We start from the raw sequence: 20376 nt of genomic DNA on the forward strand, positions 1-20376 counted from the left end.
ACACTCTGAATTTTCTAAAACTGTTTGAATGGTGTCTGTGAGTATAACAGAACTCCTATGGCAGGCAAAAACCTGACAAGGTTTCAAGCAGGAAGTACCCTGTCTGACAAGGAGTCTTGCATCTGTTTATTGAAAAGTAAGGATCTTAGCTGTAACGTGACAATTCCCAGGGCTCCGATAGGCTCTCAGAACCCGGGAAATACCTGAAGGTTGACGAGGCAGCCTCAGGCTGAAACACATTATCGCCTTTGGTAAGTGGCGGCTCAGAGGACCTTTGAATGAGGCGCGTGCACGATTCGCTCCTGAGGAGAAATTTTATTCGGCTGTTTAGGCTCAATGCATATTCCCGGTCGGAATATTATCACTTTTCTACGAGATAAATGGCATAAAAATTGGTTTTAAACAGCGGTTGACATGCTTCGAAGTACGGTAATGGAATATTTAGAAAATTTTTGTCACGCCAATGCGCCATGCGCGAGACCGTGATGTTGCATTCTGATAGTGTCTAGAACTCACGAACAAAACGTCGCTGTTTGGATATAACGATGGATTATTTGGGACCAAACCAACATTTGTTATTGAAGTAGAAGTCCTGGCAGTGTATTCTGACGAAGAACAAGCAAGGTAAGAACATTTTTCTTATAGGAAATGTGATTTTGGTGGAGGCTGACCTGGGTGGGTGTCTAAATAGCTAGCCCTGTGATGCCGGGCTATGTACTTAGATTATTGCAAAATGTGCTTAATCCGAAAAGCTATTTTAAAATCGGACATATCGAGTGCATAGAGGAGTAATGTATCTATAATTCTTAAAATAATTGTTATGCTTTTTGTGAACGTTTATCGTGAGTAATTTAGCAAACTGTTAGTAAATTCCCCGGAAGTTTGCGGGGGTTATGCTTTTTCTGAACGTCACATGCTAATGTAAAAAGCTCTTTTTTGATATAAATATGAACTTGATTGAACAGACATGCATGTATTGTATAACACAATGTCCTAGGTGTGTCATCTGATGAAGATCATAAAAGGTTAGTGCTGCATTTAGCTGTGGTTTGGGTTTATGTGACATGATATGCTAGCTTGAAAAATGGGTGTCTGATTATTTCTGGCTGGGCACTCTGCTGACATAATCTAATGTTTTGCTTTCGTTGTAAAGCCTTTTTGAAATCGGACAGTGGGGTTAGATTAACGAGATTCTTGTCTTTAAATAGCTGTAAAATAGTCATATGTTTGAGAAATTGAAGTAATAGTATTTCTAACGATTCAAAAATCGCACCACTGGATTTCAGTGGCTGTTACGTAGGTGGGACGAGTTCGTCCCACATGCACCAGAGAGGTTAAAGGGAGTGCTCCTAACCGCAGCTTGTTCCCTGTAAAAAAGACACCTGTCCACAGAAGCAATCAATCAATCAGATTCCAAACTCTCCACAATGGCCAAGACCAAAGAGCTCTCCAAGGATGTCAGGGACAAGATTGTAGACCTACACAGGTCATGTTGTTCTTCACATTACCATCTCTGGTAAACGCACACTATGTCAAATAAAATCTACGTTTATTTGTCACATGCACAGGATACAGAAGGTGTAAACGATACAGTGAAATTGTTACTTGCATAGAAGCAAAAACAGAAAGTGTCCATATAAAGATATTGTATAAATATTTTAGAATTATTAGATGTTGCATACCCAGACACTTGTCTAAATTGATGGGTCATGTGAAAGAAATGATATAACCACCCCCCAGCCACATCTAGCTAAGTGGATGGGTCACTATTGTCTAGACATGTACACGTGTTCATGAAATACAATAGAGGGCCCTAATCACCCCCAGACACACCTGGCTAACTTGATGGGTCATGTAATCATCTGGCGAAGTGGAGTCTTTTGTTTAGACAAATAGTTAGCTAGATATATGTTTGTAATGTTTGTATTGGTATTAGTAGTAGTGTGAGTTGGGATTTTGCTAGCTAGCTAGCTAGCTAAACAAAGAACCGGGATAATCCCAACTCATACTACTACCAATACAAACATTGTCATAGCTGGAGTATGAATCTGCAGGAAGCTAAAGCTAACTAACTAGGTTCAGTGTTGGTTAGCTAACATTAGGCTATAACTAGCAATGCACCTGAAACCCCACCTCTTTAAGGAATACCTGGGATAGGATTAAGTAATCCTTCTAACCCTCCCCCCTACCCTCCCCCCAAAAAGATATAGATGTACTATTGTAAAGTGGTTGTTCCACTGGATATCATATGGTGAATGCACCAATTTGTAAGTCGCTCTGGATAAGAGCGTCTGCTAAATGATGTAAATGAATAATATTACTACATAGATCATACATGTAATGTTAGCTAGTGTCACGTCCTGACCATAGAAAGCTGTTATTTTCTATGGTAGAGTAGGTCAGGGCGTGACAGGGGGGTTTTCTAGTTTAGTTTTTCAATGTTGTTATGTTCTAGTTTTGTATTTCTATGTTGGGTTTTGTTTGGGATGATCTCCAATTAGAGGCAGCTGGTCATTGTTGTCTCTAATTGGAGATCATACTTAACCTGTTGAGGATCTTATCCCGATCTTATCCCGGTATTGGGATTCATTGTCATGTGACCATGGCGGGGAATTCAAAACTGCAAGAGTAATCATTTCAAAAAATCAAATAATCAACTATTTTCCTCCATTTGAAAGATATATCTCCTAAATCTAACCACGCTGTCCGATTTTCAGAGGCATTACGGAGAATGCATAAAGTTAGGTTATGTGAGGAGAGTACATTGACAATAGCTGCGTGTAATGTTTAGCCAATTCAAAGAAGGGCATCAACAGACAGAAAACTAGCTAGAATTATGCACTTACCTTTGACAATCTGCATCAGATGACACTCATAGGACATTATGTTATACAATACATGCATTTTTAGTTCCATCAAGTTCATATTTATATCCAAAAACAGCATTTACAGTCGCGGTGAAATTCAGAATTTTTTTCGGCTCGAATGCACCCAGTGAATCCAGCATTACAAATCACGGAATTACTATTCGAAAACATTGGTAAATTATAATATTGTCATTCAAAGAATAATATATTATCATCTCGTAATTGCTACCGAAGGGCCAGATCTCAAAATAACTTTACTGGGAAATCACATTTTGTATAAACTGGGTACTATGCTAACAACAATAAGCTATATGCTAAGCTAAGCTAAGCTATACCGTTAGCATTAGCATCATCTAATATCGATAATAACATTCTAAATATCCCCTTACCTTTGATTATCTCCATCAGAAGGCGCTGCCAGAGATCCCAGGTCCAGAACAAATGTGGTTTCTTTTGACAAAGTTCATAATTTATGTCCAAATAGTTAGCGTTCAGTAGGCTCCCACAAAATGAGGTGGGCAGTGTAAAGTCACGTCGAAAAACTAAAGAAAACCTAGTAAATAATCTATTTACGTTTGTTTAAACATGTCAAACGTTGTTTAGCACTAATCTTTTGTTCCATTTTTAACGTGAAACATCAGTAAACATCAGTAATATTTTCACACAACCTATCAAGTGTCTAGAATAAACGATAATGACAAAGGCACTCTTCTCAGATTCATGCGCAGGCGCAAAAAATGAAGTGATGACGTGTCAACTTGTAAGCTTTCTAATTCGGTGTGTATTTATCACAGATGCTTCAAACAACTTTCTAAAGATCGTTGACATCTAGTGGAAGCAGTAGGAGTTGCGAACTGAATCCTTTCTCACTGTGGTATCTTTAAAACAATGACACTAAATAGTACAGTCACAAAATTCTCATTTTTTTTAATCTATTTTTCACAGGTTTTTGCCTGCAATATGAGTTTTGTTATACTTACAGACACCATTCAAACTGTTTTAGAAAATTCAGAGTGTTTTCTATCCGAATGTGTTAATAATATGCATATCCTAGCTTCTGAGTTGGTGTAGGAGGCAGTTAAAAATTGCCACATATTTTTTTTCAAAATTCTCAATACTGCCCCCGTGGCCCGTAGAGGTTAAGTAGGTGTTTTTCCCACCTGGGTTTGTGGGAGATTGTTTTTGAGTACGTGTATGTTAACTCTTCGTCACGGTTTGTTGTTTTTGTTTATTCAGTTTATTTTGTATGTATTGCATAGTTTCACAGTTCAATAAATATGTGGAACGATAATCACGCTGCCCTTTGGTCCGCTTCATCCTACGACAACCGTGACAGAATCTCCCACCACCAAAGGACCAAGCAGCGTGGTCAGCAGGACAAATGGACATGGGAGGAAATCCTGGATGGGAGAGCACCCTGGAGGCAGGCCGGGGAATATCGCCGGTCAAGGGAGCAGATGAAGGCTGCGAGAGATGAACGGCAAATATATGAGGCACTAGCATGGCAACAATGGAAGCCCGAGAGGCAGCCCCAAGAATTTTCTTTGGGGGGGGGGGGCACACCGGGAGACTGGCAGAGTCAGGGTGGAGACCTGAGCCAACTCCCATGCTTACCGTGGGGAGCGCGTGACGAAGCAAGCACCGTGTTATGCAGTGATTCACAGCCCGGTGCGATCTGTGCCCGCACCCCGCATTTGTCGAGCTAGGTTGAGCATTCAGCCAGGAAGGGTGGTGCCAGCTCAGCGCTCCTGGTCTCCAGTTCGCCTTCTCGGTCCAGGATGTCCTGCACTGGCCCTGCGCACTGTGTCGCCAGTGCGTATTCACAGCCCAGTGCGTCCTGTGCCAGCGCCCCGCATTTGCCGGGCGAAAGTAAGCATCCAGCCAGGACAGGTTGTGCCAGCTCTACGATCGAGACCTCCAGTGCGCCTCCACGGCCCAGTATATCCTGTGCCTGCCCCACGTACCCGGCCTCCAGTGAGCCTATCCAACCCGGTACGCCCTATGCCTGCTCCTTGCACTTGCCCTGAGGTGCGTGTCACCAGTCTGGCGCCACCTGTGCCAGCCCCACGCATCAGGCCTCCAGTGTGCCTGCCCAGTCCGGGGTGTCATGTTCCTGCTCCCCGCACTCGCCCTGAGGTGCGTATTACTAGTCTGGCGCCACCTGTGCCAGCCCCACGCATCAGGCCTCCAGTGCGCATTCCCAGTCCAGAGCTTCCAGCGACAGTTCCCAGTACAGAGCTTCCGGCGGCAGTTCCCAGTCCAGAGATTCCGGCGACAGTTTCCAGTCCAGAGCTTCCGGCGACAGTTCACAGTCCAGAGCTTCCGACGACAGTTCCCAGTCCAGAGCTTCCGGCGACAGTTCTCAGTCCAGAGCTTCCGGCGACAGTTCCCATTCCAGAGTTTCCGGCGACGTTTTGCAGTCCGGAACCTCTTGAGACGGCCTCCAGTCCGGAACCTCCTGAGACGGCCTCCAGTCCGGAACCTCCTGAGACAGCCTCCAGTCCGGAATCTCCTGAGACGGTCCGCAGTCCGGAACCTCCTGAGACGGTCCGCAGTCCGGAACCTCCAGCGTCGGTCCGCAGTCCGGAACCTCCAGTGACGGTCCGCAGTCCGGAACCTCCAGCGACGGTCCGCAGTCCAGAGTCTTCAGCGGCGGGCCGCAGTCCAGAACCTCCAGCGGCGGTCCGCAGTCCAGAACCTCCAGCGGCGGTCCGCAGTCCAGAACCTCCAGCGGCGGTCTGCAGTCCAGAACCTCCAGCGGGGGTCTGCAGTCCAGAACCTCCGGTGATGATCCGCAGTCCAGGTCCTTCGGCGACGATCCAGAGTCCGGTGACACAAAAGCGGAGGGATCAGCGGGCGGAGCGGGGATTACGCCCAGAACCGGAGCCGCCTCCTCTGCTGCAGGATCCGCGGGATGAGAAGGTTCTGCGTACTGCACCAGAGCCGCCATAGACATTTGTCACCCTCCCTTACCCCCCCCTTTTTTTTTGGTGCGTTCGGAGTTCGCATCTTTCGGGGAGGTACTGTCACGTCCTGACCATAGAAAGCTGTTATTTTCTATGGTAGAGTAGGTCAGGGCGTGACAGGGGGGTTTTCTAGTTTAGTTTTCTATGTTGTTATGTTCTAGTTTTGTATTTCTATGTTGGGTTTTGTTTGGGATGATTTCCAATTAGAGGCAGCTGGTCATCGTTGTCTCTAATTGGAGATCATACTTAAGTAGGTGTTTTTCCCACCTGGGTTTGTGTTTGATTGTTTTTGAGTATGTGTATGTTAACTCTTTGTCATGGTTTGTTGTTTTTGTTTATTCAGTTTATTTTGTATGTATTGCATAGTTTCACAGTTCAATAAATATGTGGAACGATAATCACGCTGCCCTTTGGTCCGCTTCATCCTACAACAACCGTGACAGCTAGTGAGCCAGCAAGCTAATGTTAGCTAGTTAGCTAACAGTACGCTTTATCTTGCAATGAAAACATCTTTCTGACAAAATTAGAAACTGCATCTGAAAATGTAGCTAGAATCTTACCCATATACATGGATGAATGCTTCACGGCAGACTGGAACCATTTAACTTTTTTTGTTTGTCGCTACATCTTTTTTGGCCAGTGTGTCAAGTCCCTCCAGTTCACACTCACTGTTGCATGTGCAGAAAGTAGCCCATCACAACTTTTTCAAACTGATCTGTCGATAGCGCCTGCTAAATTCAGGGCATCAATGTTGTTGACAAAAGTAGCAAAACCTTTGTAGTTCTCGATGGCTCACGTTATATCTTTCAAAAACGCTGTGGTAGAAAGGACTATTAACACATACTGAGCAGATCACGTTATAGACAGAAGCATTCTATATGGCAGACCAATCCAAACTTATCTCCCGGCATGTCCAGCCCATTAATTATCTAAGCCAATCATAGCTAGCGGGAAGGTACCTATCTTTTCCACTGTAAGTGTAAACCAATTAGGCTTGTAATTAAAAAAGTGTCTTTGTATTTACAGATGGAATACAAGTTTGCTATTAAGGCACATGAAAGTTCACATGTTCCAGAAGGCATTTCTGCCAAAATATCAAAAAATAATTTTTAAAAAGACGTTCAAATGCCTCTCCTGGGATGTATTGACGTGTGAGATATGCCTAACTTCCTGAAAAGGATCACGTGTGTGTATATATATATATATATATATATATATATATATATATATATATATATATATATATATACAGTATACATATACAGTGACTTCCGATAGTATTCAGACCCCTTGACATTTTTTGTTGTTGTTACGTTACAGTCTTAATCTAAAATGGATTAAATAATTACAAATCCTCAGCAATCTACACACAATACATCAGCTGTCAGAGCAGCTTACCGATCACTGTACCCGTACACAGCCCATCTGTAAATTGCACACCCATCTACCTCATCCCCATATTGTTATTTCTTTTTTTTGCTCTTTTGCACCCCTGTATCTCTACATGCACATCATCATCATCTGCTCATCTATCACTCCAGTGTTATTGCTAAATTGTAATTATTTCACCTCTATGGCCTATTTATTCCATTTTACATTTTAGTCATTTAGCAGACGCTCTTATCCAGAAAGACTTACAGTAAGTACTGGCCCCCCATAGGAATCGAACCCACAACCCTGGCGTTGCACACACCATGCTCTACCAACTGAGCCACAGGGAAGACCATTCCCTTACCTTCCCTAATCTTACTACATTTGCACAAACTGTACAAAGATTTTTCTATTGTGTTATTGACTATACGTTTGTTTATCCCATGTGTAACTCTGTGTTGTTGTTTTTGTCGCTTTAGCTTGGCCAGTTCGCAACTGTAAATGAGAACTTGTTCTCAACTGGCCTACCTGGTTAAAAAAAGGTCAAATAAATGTAAAAAAATATATAAATAAATAAACACCATAATGACAAAGTGAAAACAGGTTTTTTGAAAGTTTGGGAACCACTGCTCTACAACATTACGAATAATCTTCCAGCGATCACACACTGGTTAATATTCAGTGTTGCATACAGTGTCTCTACTGGATGTCGTAGAATATTGTTTAGTGCTTAACCCTTGACATTCCATTTCAATTTGATGAGTAATCCATTTCTTTATCCCTCATGTCTTTTAATGATGACCCTCCCTGTACTGTTTAGAGAATGATGTCATTGATCTCAATGTGATTGAGTTGTGCCATTAAGGACTGACCCTCTGATATACCCCACTGATTTGATGGATAGACAATAGCTACTGGTCCAGATCCAGGTCAAGGTTCTTCAGCTATTCTGTGACTTTTGACCTCATGGCTGTCAGCTGTAGCTATTGGCAGCACCTGCCGACTGTGCTCTTACGAGCGGTGGGTGCCAAAGCACTGCTTGCAGGTGGCCTCAGTGAGTGGGCTGTGACGGCCAGCTGTTGCAAAGTCTGCCGTTTGGCACCCAGAGGGCCGTGGTGCTGACTAACAAGCTTACCCAGCACAGTCTGTGATGGTGTGGAGTGTACTCTACCACACTGTGACCAGAGTCCTCATTACTGTACCCTAGATCTGGAAGGAAGAGGATGTATCTAGACACATTAGGATGAGGCTGAGCTGATGATTATACAGCATATTGCTTCGTTACTCAAGCATTTGAGGGTTTGGCATGCATGCACCATCTGTGCTGCTGTGTTGTGTGGACTCTACCACTGTAAGTGTAACAGAGTGTCCCATTACTGTACCCTGGAACTGGAAGAGGAGCAGAGGTAGTTGGACATATTAGAATGACACTGGGCTGATCATTATACAGCATATTTCCTGGTGATTACTCAATAATTTGAGGGCATGGAATATGGTTCTGATAGTGTTAAAGATGATATCATGGTATGATTATTGAGCTGCTGCCTATGTACCATTGATTGGTATATATTTGCAACCACTTGCTCAAAATTGAGATTTATGTTCGTTGCAATCCTTTTGCCTTTTATGTCACCCATGCTGAAATATGTAGATATCTTTCACCACATCAGAGAAGAGATGTGCTGGGTGGTGGCCTGGGCTCATTGTATGTCAAAGTGAGTCAGATTTATAGCATGCATATGAAAAAAGCACACCATAAATATGTCATGATTTGACGATTTATCAGTTCAATGCTTTCCCACAATGTAAACTATCCCCATTCCATATAATTTAATTTCCTTGAATCCTATGTCATCACATTGAGAATTCAATAATAGTATGACCAAAGTAGCATGTGATATGTATGTACAGTGCATTTAGAAAGTATTCAGACCCCTTGACTTTTTCCACATTTTGTTACATTACAGCCTTATTCTAAAATGTATTTAAAAAAAGCAAAAACTGCTTTTTTTGGTGCAAATGTATTAAAAATAAAAAATAAATACTACATTTCCATAAGTATTCAGACCCTTTACTCAGTACTTTGTTGAAGCACCTTTGGGCAGCAATTACAGCCTTGAGTCTTCTCGGGTATGACGGTACAAGCTTGGCACACCTGTATTTAGGGAGTTTCTCCCATTCTTCTTTGCAGATCCTCTCAAGCTCTGTCAGGTTGGATGGGGAGCATCGCTGCACAGCGTCCTCCAGACGTGAGTCTTGGCATTCAGGCCAAAGAATCTCATTTCTCATGGTCTGAGAGTCTTTAGGTGCCTTTTGGAAAACTCCAAGTGGGCTGTCCTGTATCTTTTACTGAGTAGTGTCTTCCGTCGGCAACTCTACCATAAAGGCAGAGTTGGAGTGCAGCAGAGATGGTTGTCCTTCTGGAAGGTTCACCCATCTTCACAGAGGAACTCTGGAGCTCTGTTAGACTGACCATCGGATACTTGGTCACCTCCCTGACCACGCTCTTCTCCCCCGATTGCTCAGTTTGGCCGGGCTGCCAGCTCTAGGAAGAGTCTTGGTGGTTCCAAATTTATTCCATTTAAGAATAATGGAGGCCACTGCTCTTGGGGATCTTCAATGCTGCATTCATTTTTTGGTACCCTTCCCCAGATCTGTTTCTCGACAAAATCCTCTCTCGGAGCTCTACGGACAATTCCTTCAACCTCATAACTTAGGTTTTTCCTCTGACATGCACTGTCAACTGTGGGCCTTATATAGACAGGTGTGTGCCATTCCAAATCATGTCCAATCATCAATTGAATTTACCACAGGTAGTATTATGACTCAGGATATGACCCAGATGCAGATACGGGAGGCATATAGTAAGAGTTCTCAGATAATGTATTACAAACATAGGGCAGGCAAAGGGCAGGTCGAGGACAGGCAGAGGTTCATGATCAGGTCAGAGTCAGGCAGGTACAGGACGGCAGGCAGGCTCGGGGTCAGGGCAGGCAGAGGTTCGTAATTAGGTCATAGTCAGGCAGGTACAGGACGGCAAGATTGGAAACAGGAGACAAAAGGCTGTGAGACATAGGTTTTATCCTAGACACATGAAAAGTGGGATGTATACGGAGGGTACGGGGCAACAGAAGACGAACAGCAGAGGGGTGAAGAATCTTGGAGATGGGGAAAGGGCCAATAAAACCGGGGGAAAGTTTGCGGGACTATACCTGGAGGGGCAGATCCCGAGTGGACAGCCATACCCTCTGCCCGAGACGATAACGTCGATACCTGGAGGTGGTCTTGAGAAGAGCCAACCGGGCTCTCTTCCAGGTACGGTGACAGCGGCAGACGAACATCTGGGCTGAGAGTATGCTGACTTCTTCCTCTTGCTCCAAGAAGAGCGGGGACTGATATCCCAGGGAGCACTCAAAAGGCGAGAGACCAGTGGCTGAGCAAGGGAGGGTGTTGCAGATGTACTCAACCCACACGAGCTGCTGGCTCCAGGTGGTGGGATTGGCAGAGACCAGGCAGTGAAGAGTCATCTCCAGGTCCTGAGTGGCTTGCTATTACTGGCCCTTAGACTGGGGGTGGAACCCGAATGACAGGCTGGCAGATGACACAATGAGCATGCAGAATGCCTTCCAGAACTGGGAGGAGAACTGAGGACCCCGGTTGGAGACCATGTACACTGGAAGTCCATGGATCCGGAAGACATGCTGCACCATGAGCTGGGCTATCTTCTTGGCTGAGGGTAGCTTGGGGAGAGGAATGAAAGGCTTTGGAAAACTGGTCCACCACGGTAAGGATAACCGTGTTGCCATCAGATGGGGGGAGACCAGTGATGAAGTCCAGGGATATATGTGACCAGCAACTGTGAGGGACGGGAAGTGGTTGAAGGAGGCCAGTCGGAGCTTACCGAGGAGTCTTATTCTGGGCACACACGATGCAGGTGGAGACGAACGCGGAGACTTCAGGAACCAAGGTGGGCCACCAAAATGTAGTCGTACAAAGGCCACGGTCTGATGGGTTCCAGGATGGCAGGCCAGTCAAGAGGAATGAGCCCATTCCAGACAAACTTCCGGTTAGCCAGGAACACTGCGCCTCGCGGACCCGGTTCTCTATACCCCAGATGAGTGCAGCCGTAAGACAAGAGGTAGAGAGGATGGTCTCGGGGTCCGATGGTGTAGCAGTGGGACTATAGAAGCGTGACAGCGCATCTGGCTTCACATTCTTGGACCCCGGGCGGTAGGAGATGGTGAAGTTGAATCGGGTGAACAGCAGGTTTGATTGAGCTTGCCTGGAGTTGAGGCGCTTGGCAGTGCAGAGATATTCCAGGTTCTTGTGATCTGTCCATACTATGAATGGGTGTTACGCCCCCTCTAACCAGTGCCTCCACTCCTCCAACGCCATTTTCACCGCAAGTAGTTCCCGGTTACCCACGTCGTAATTCCTTTCCGTGGAGTTGAGACGATGGGAGAGGAAAGCGCAGTTATGCAGCTTTTGGTCTTGGGCCGAATGCTGGGATAGGACCACCCCCCACTCCGACGTCCGAGGCATCGACCTCCACCACGAACTACCGGGACGGTTCTGGATGGATTAGGATGGGGCGGTAGTGAATTGGTGCTTGAGGTCCAAGAACGCCTGGTCTGCAGCTAGAGACCACGTAAACGGGACCTTGGGAGAGGTGAGCGCTGATAGGGGGGAAGCCTGGGTGCTGTAGCCCCGGATGAACCGGCGGTAGAAATTGGCGAACCCCAGGGAACATTGCAGTTGCACTCTGTGGTTGGGTTGCGGTCAATCCACCGCCGCTCTCACCTTTTCAGGATCCATCTGTATGTTGCCTGCAGCTATGATGTACCCAAGGAAGGAGATGGTGGAGCGATGGAATTCACATTCTTCCACTTTGACGAACAGCTGTTTCTCCAGAAGATGCTGCGGGACTTGTCTGACATGGAGGACATGTTCTTGAGCCGAGTGGGAAAACACGAGGATGTCATCAAGGTAGACGAATACGAACCGGTTCAACATGTCCCGGAGAACATCGTTTACTAGGGCGTGGTACACAGCAGGAGCGTTGGTCGGTTCGAACGGCATCACCAGGTATTCATAGAGCCTGTGAGCCACATACTAGCTGTGTTAAAGGGGGTCTTCCACTCGTCCCCTTCCTGTACCAGATGGTAGGCATTCCAGAGATCCAACTTGGAGAAGATAGTAGCCCCCTGGAGAGGCTCAAAAGCTGAGGCGATGAGTGGAAGCGATTAACGTTTTTTAACCATGATGTCATTCAGGTCCCGGTAGTCGATACACGGATGCAGGGTTTTGTCCTTCATGTCGACAAAGAAGAACCCTGTGTCAGCGGGGGAGGCAGAAGGACGGATATCCCCTGCATCCAGGGAGTCCTCAATATACGCCACAATCGCCTTGGCCCTGACAGGGAATAAAGCCGCCCCTGAGGCAGTGTAGTGCCCGGGAGAAGATTGATGGCTTATTAATAGGGCTGATGCGGAGGAAGCGAGGTGGCATGGGCCTTGCTGAAACCGCCTGGAGGTCCTGGTACTCCTCAGGAACGGCGGAGAGGTCCGGGGCTTTTCCCAAGCCCGCAGGAAGACGTCCCAGGGCATTCAGCGCCAACTTGGCAAAACTGTTTCCAACCCAGGATAGAACCAGTAGCCCAGTCGATAAGCGGATTATGTCTCTGGAGCCTCGAGACCAAGGTAGCATCCATAAAGTTCTCACCGGCCCCAGAGTCTATGAGCACCAGGAGAGAATTGGAACGGCCACCCCACAACAGGGTAGCATGGAGAGGGGTACGAGAAATGGAAAAATGGGAAGCTCCCCATTTGGTTCGCCAGCGTACTAGTACCTACTTGATGAGCCTAGTTATTTAACCTCTCTGGCGCATGTGGGACGAACTCGTCCCACCTACGTAACAGCCACTGAAATCCAGTGGTGCGATTTTTGAATCGTTAGAAATACTATTACTTCAATTTCTCAAACATATGACTATTTTACAGCTATTTAAAGACAAGAATCTCGTTAATCTAACCCCACTGTCCGATTTCAAAAAGGCTTTACAACGAAAGCAAAACATTAGATTATGTCAGCAGAGTGCCCAGCCAGAAATAATCAGACACCCATTTTTCAAGCTAGCATATCATGTCACATAAACCCAAACCACAGCTAAATGCAGCACTAACCTTTTATGATCTTCATCAGATGACACACCTAGGACATTGTGTTATACAATACATGCATGTCTGTTCAATCAAGTTCATATTTATATCAAAAAAGAGCTTTTTACATTAGCATGTGACTTTCAGAAAAAGCATAACCCCCGTAAACTTCCGGGGAATTTACTAACAGTTTGATAAATTACTCACGATAAACGTTCACAAAAAGCATAACAATTATTTTAAGAATTATAGATACATTACTCCTCTATGCACTCAATATGTCCGATTTTAAAATAGCTTTTCGGATTAAGCACATTTTGCAATAATCTAAGTACATAGCCCGGCATCACAGGGCTAGCTATTTAGACACCCACCCAGGTCAGCCTCCACCAAAATCACATTTCCTATAAGAAAAATGTTCTTACCTTGCTTGTTCTTCGTCAGAATACACTGCCAGGACTTCTACTTCAATAACAAATGTTGGTTTGGTCCCAAATAATCCATCGTTATATCCAAACAGCGACGTTTTGTTCATGAGTTCTAGACACTATCAGAATGCTACATCACGGTCTCGCGCATGGCGCATTGGCGTGACAAAAATTTTCTAAATATTCCATTACCGTACTTCGAAGCATGTCAACCGCTGTTTAAAACCAATTTTTATGCCATTTATCTCGTAGAAAAGTGATAATATTCCGACCGGGAATATGCATTGAGCCTAAACAGCCGAATAAAATTTCTCCTCAGGAGCGAATCGTGCACGCGCCTCATTCAAAGGTCCTCTGAGCCGCCACTTACCAAAGGCGATAATGTGTTTCAGCCTGAGGCTGCCTCGTCAACCTTCAGGTATTTCCCGGTTTCTGAGAGCCTATCGGAGCCCTGGGAATTGTCACGTTACAGCTAAGATCCTTACTTTTCAATAAACAGATGCACGACTCCTTGTCAGACAGGGTACTTCCTGCTTGAAACCTTGTCAGGTTTTTGCCTGCCATAGGAGTTCTGTTATACTCACAGACACCATTCAAACAGTTTTAGAAAATTCTGAGTGTTTTCTATCCAAACCTGAACAATAATATGCATATTCTAGCTTCTGAGTTGGTGTAGGAGGCAGTTAAAAATGGGCACATATTTTTTCCAAAATTCTCAATACTGCCCCCTAGCCCAAACAGGTTAATGGGAAGGTAGATAAAAAATGTCCTGCGGCTCCACAATACAGACAGCTCTGGGTGTTAAGTCTGCGTAAGCGCTCAATCTAGCCCTGCCCAGTTGCATGGGCTCCGGAGGAGACGACTCGATAGCCCTCGGTGACCTCCGAGAGAACTCGAGCAACATAGGATCCACTCGGAAATATGGGCTTCGGGGATTTCCGGGATTCCTCGGAGGCGAGGTGGAAATTGAGGATGAGCGTCGGCGACAGGGAACAGAGTCCGTCTCCCTCCTACGTTCCCGTAGCTGCCCATCGATCCGGATGGTCAAGGCTATGAGGGTGTCGAGGTCCAGGGGCAGCTCCCAGGCTGCGAGTTCATCTGTAATCACCTTCGATAATCAGTGAATGAACGCGTCACACAGGGCTTCCAGGTTCCAGGCACTCTCAGCTGCCAACGTGCAAAAATCCATTGTGTTGTCTGCTACACTACGGGAATCCTGACATAGTTGGGACAGCTTACAAGCTGCCTCTCTCCAGGACAACATAGAATTGAACACTTTACGTACCTCCACCACAAATTCCTCCAGTGTGAGGCAAACGGTGGATTGTTGCTCCCACACCTCTGTAGCCCAGGCAAGAGCCTTACCAGACATCAGCGTTATCACGTACAGTATCCTCGAGCGTCCGAGGGAAATGAACAGGGCTGCAGCTCAAAGATGAGAGAACACTGGGAGAGAAACGCCCGGCAGGATCCGGCATCTCCAGCGTAGCACTCCGGAGGAGGTAAGCAGGGTTCTTGGGGAGAAACGCTGCTGGTAGCGGGGTAACTGACAGTCTGGGGGATTACTGTAGTGGCAGGCCTCACAGACAATCCATGGAATTTCTCCAGCAATGTGCTGACGGTACTGTCCTGGCGTTACGCCAAGGTCTGGAATCCTTCCATAAGACCTTGACGTAACTCCTGTCTTCCAATGGTGGCTCCCTGGGCGGAGACGGCGTTGTGGAGCTGGTCAGAGCCTGCTGAGTCAGTCATGGCCAGTTCGTACTATCATGACTCAGAATATGACCCAGATGCAGACACAGGAGGCGGATAGTACAGTTTATTACAAACACGAGGCAGGCAAAGGGCAGGTCAAGGACAGGCAGAGATTCGTGATCAGGTCAGAGTCAGGCAGGTAGAGGACGGCAGGCCGGCTCGGGGTCAGGGCAGGCAGAATGGTCAGAACCGGGAAAAACTTGGAAACAGAACATGAGAAACAGGAAGACGGGAAAGCACACTGGTAAGACCTGACAAGACAAGACAAACTGGCAACAGACAAACAGAGAACACAGGTATAAATGCACAGGGGATAATGGTACAGATGGGCGACACCTGGAAGGGGTGGAGACAAGCACAAAGACAGGTGAAACAGATCATGGTGTGACAGGTAGACTCCAATCAAGTTCGATCTCAAGGATGATCAATGGAAACATGATGCCCCTGAACTCAATTTCAAGTAATTAATTTAAAAAAAAATTTAAGTGCAAAATGTTAAAAAAAGGTTTGTTGAAATTGATGAATATTTTTTTTTAAATAAATTATAGAATAAGGCTGTAACGTAACAAAATGTGCAAGAAGTCAAGGGGTCTGAGTACATTCCAAACGCACGGTGCCTTCGGAAAGTATTCAGACCCCTTGACATCTTCCACATTTTGTTACGTTACAGCCATATTCTAAAATAAATTTAAAAAAAAATTAAATCCTCAGCAATCTATACACAACAACCCATAATGACAAAGCGTTAACAGTAACATAAATATGTTATTTACAAAAGTATTCAGACCCTTTGCTATGAGACACGAAATTGAGCTGAGGTGGATCCTGTTTCCATTGATAATCCTTGAGATGTTTCTACAACTTGATTAGAGTCCATCTGTGGTAAATTATATTGATTGGACATGATTTGGAAAGGCACACACCTGTCTATATAAGGTCCCACAGATAATAGTCCATGTCAAAGCAAAAACCAAGCTCTGCGGTCAAAGGAATTGTCCATAGAGTTCAGAGACAGGATTGTGTCAAGGCACAGATCTGGGGAAGGGTACCAAAACATTTCTGCAGCATTGTAGGTCCCCAAGGACACAGTGGCCTCCATCATTCTTAAATGGAAGAAGTTTGGAACCACCAAGACTCTTCCTAGAGCTGGCCGCCTGGCCAAACTGATCAATCGGGGAGAAGGGCCTTGGTCAGTGAGGTGACCAAGAACCCGATGGTCACTCTGACAGAGCTCTGGGGTTTCTCTGTGGATATGGCCTTTTTGGTAGAGTGGCCGGACGGAAGCAACTCCTCAGTAAAAGGCACAAGACAGCCAACTTGGAGTTTGCCAAAAGGCACCCAGACCATAAGAAAGAAGATTCTCTGGTCTGATGAAACCAAGATTAAACTATTTGACCTGAATTCCAAGTGTCACGTCTGGAGGAATCCTGGCACCATCCCTACTGTGAAGCATGGTGGTGGCAGCATCATGCTGTGGGGATGTTTTTCAGCGGCAGGGACCGGGAGATTTGTCAGGATTGAGACAAAGATGAGCGGAGAAAAGTACAGAGATCCTTGATGAAAACCTGCTCCAGAGTGCTCAGGACCTCAGACTGGGGAGAAGGTTTACCTTCCAATAGGACAACGACCCTGAGCACACAGCAAAGACAACACAGGAGTGTCGTACCCAAGAAGACGTGAGGCTGTAATCGCTGCCAAAGGTGCTTCAACAAAGTACTGAGTAAAGGGTCTGAATACTTATGTAAATGTAATATCAGTTTTTTATTTTTTATAAATTAGCAAAAAAGTCAAGGCATCTGAATACTTTCCGAAGGTACAGTGCCTTCAGAAATTATTCACACCCCTTTGTAACATAGACGCCTGGAGTCGAAAAGCAGGTGCAGATAGTAAGTTTAATAAACTAAAGAACGATACAAAATAGGAGTAGCGTCTTGACATGGAACACAGAAGCAATACTGCCTGGGAAATTAACCTAAGGGTGTCCCAGATAAAGGGGAGGTAATGAGTGAGTTAATGGAGTCCAGTGTGCCTTATGATGAAGCGCAGGTGTGAATAAGTTTTGATGCCAGGTGCACATGATGATTGTTGCCAGGACTGGTGGTTAGTAAACCAGCGACGCCGGAGGGGAGGAGCGGGAGGAGACATAACACCCTTGACCTTTTCACACATTAGATTTTTTGTCAGTGGCCTACACACAATGCCCCATAATGTCAAAGTGGAATTATATATATATTTTAGTTTTTTTTACAAATTAATCAAAAATGAAAAACTAAAATGTCTTGAGTCAATAAGCATTCAACCCCTTTGTTATTGCAAGCATAAATACAGTTGATGTCGGAAGTTTACATACACTTAGGTTGGAGTCATTAAGACTCGTTTTTCAACCACTCCACAAATGTCTTGTTAACAAACTATAGTTTTGGCAAGTCGGTTAGGACATCTACTTTGTGCATGACACAAGTAATTTTTCCAACAATTGTTTACAGATAGATTATTTCACTTATAATTCATTTTATCACAATTCCAGTGGGTCAGTTACATACATACACTAAGTTGACTGTGCCTTTAAACAGATTGGAAAATTCCCAAAAATGATGTCATGGCTTTAGAAGCTTCTGATAGGCTAATTGACATCATTTGAGTCAATTGGAGGTGTACCTGTGGACGTATTTCAAGGCCTACCTTCAAACTCAGTGCCTCTTTGCTTGACATCATGGGAAAATCAAAAGAAATCCACCAAGACCTCAGAAAAAGAAATTGTAGCCCTCCACAAGTCTGGTTCCTCCTTGGGAGCAATTTCCAAACGCCTGAAGGTACCATGTTCATCTGTACAAACAATAGTATGCAAGTATAAACACCATGGGACCACGCAGCCAACATACTGCTCAGGAAGGAGACGCGTTCTGTCTCCTAGAGATGAACGTACTTTGGTGCGAAAAGTGTAAATCAATCCCAGAACAACCGCAAAAGACCTTGTGAAGATGCTGGAGGAAACAGGTACAAAAGTATCTATACCCACAGTTAAACGAGCGCTATATCGACATAACCTGAAAGCAAAGAAGAAGCCACTGCTCCAAAACCGCCATAAAAAAGATAGACTACGGTTTGCAACTGCACATGCGGACAAATATCGTACTTTTTGGAGAAATGTCCTCTGGTCTGATGAAACAAAAATAGAACTATTTGGCCTTAATGACCATCGTTATGTTTGGAGGAAAAAGGGGGGGGGCTTGCAAGCCGAAGAACACCATCTCGACCGTGAAGCACGTGGGTGGCAGCATGTTGTGGGTGTGCTTTGCTGCAGGAGGGACTGGTGCACTTCACAAAATAGATGGCATCATGAGGCAGGAAAATTATGTGGATATATTGAAGCAACATCTCAAGACATCAGACAGGAAGTTAAAGCTTGGTTGCAAATGGGTCTTCCAAATGAACAATGACCCCAAGCATGCTTCCAAAGTTGTGGCAAAATGGCTTAAGGACAACAAAGTAAAGGTATTGGAGTGGCCATCTCAACGCCCTGACCTCTATCCCAATAGAATATTTGTGGGCAGAACAGAAAAGGCGTGGGAGAGCAAGGAGGCCTACAAACCTGACTCAGTTACACCAGCTCTGTCAGGAGGAATGGGCCAAAATTCACCCAACTTATTGTGGGAAGGTTGTGGAAGGCTACCTGAAAAGTTTGACCCAAGTTAAACAATATAAAGGCAATGCTACCAAATACTAATTGAGTGTACGTAAACTTCTGACCCACTGGGAATGTGATGAAAGAAATAAAAGCTGAAATAATTAATTCTCTATACTATTATTCTGACATTTCACATTCTTAAAATGAAGTGGTGATCCTAACTGACCTAAGACAGGGAATTTTTACTAGGATTAAATGTCAGGAATTGTGAAAAACTGAGTTTAAATGTATTTGGCTAAGGTGTATGTAAACTTCCGACTTCAACTGTAAGTTCAGGAGTTGGCTTAACAAGTCACATAATAGTTGCATGTGCAATAATAGTGTTTAATATGATTTTTAAATGACTACCTATTTTCTTTACCCCACACATACAATTATCTGTAAGGTCCCTCAGTCCAGCAGTGAATTTCAAACACAGATTCAAACACGAAGACCAGGGAAGTTTTCCAATGGATCGCGAAGAAGGGCCCCTATTGGTAAATGGGTTTAATAAAATGCAGACATTGAATATCACTTTGAGCATGGTGAAGTAATAAATTACTCTTTTGATGGTGTATCAACACACCAAGTCATTACAAAGATATATCCGTCCTTCCTAACTCAGATGCCATAGATGAAGGAAACCACTCAGGGATTTCACCATGAGGCCAATGGTGACTTTAAAACAGTTATGGAGTTAATGGCTTAGATAGGAGAAAACTGAGGATGGATCAACAACATTGTAGTTACTCCACAATACTAACGTAATTGACTGAGTGAAAAGAAAGAAGCCTTAACAGAATAACAATATTCAAGGCACTAAAGTAATACTGCAAAGAAATAGGCAAAGAAATTCACATTTTGTACTGAATACAAAGTATTATGTTTCGGCCAAATCTAATACAACACATTACTGAGTACCACTCTCCATATTTTCAAGGATAGTAGTGGCTGCATCATGTTATGGGTATGTTTGTAATCGTTAAGGACGGTGGAGTTTTTCAGGATAAAGAATAAAGAGAATGGAGCTAAGCACAGGCAAAATCATAGTGGAAAACCTGGTTCAGTCTGCTTTCCACAAAACACTGGGAGATTAATTAATCTTTCAGCAGGACAATAATGTAAAACACAAGGCCAGATTTTCACTGGAGTTGCTTACGAAGA

At 44.7% G+C, this 20376-nt stretch overlaps 1 protein-coding gene across 1 annotated transcript in view; it reads left to right on the forward strand.

Annotated features, from left to right (window-relative positions):
- The window catches only part of LOC115193959 (adhesion G protein-coupled receptor A3-like), a 301644-nt gene that overhangs the window by 54536 nt on the left and 226732 nt on the right, over window positions 1-20376 (forward strand). The window lies entirely within an intron of this gene.

This window comes from Salmo trutta, chromosome 5 (assembly GCF_901001165.1).
Source record: "Salmo trutta chromosome 5, fSalTru1.1, whole genome shotgun sequence".
Lineage (NCBI taxonomy): Eukaryota > Metazoa > Chordata > Actinopteri > Salmoniformes > Salmonidae > Salmo > Salmo trutta.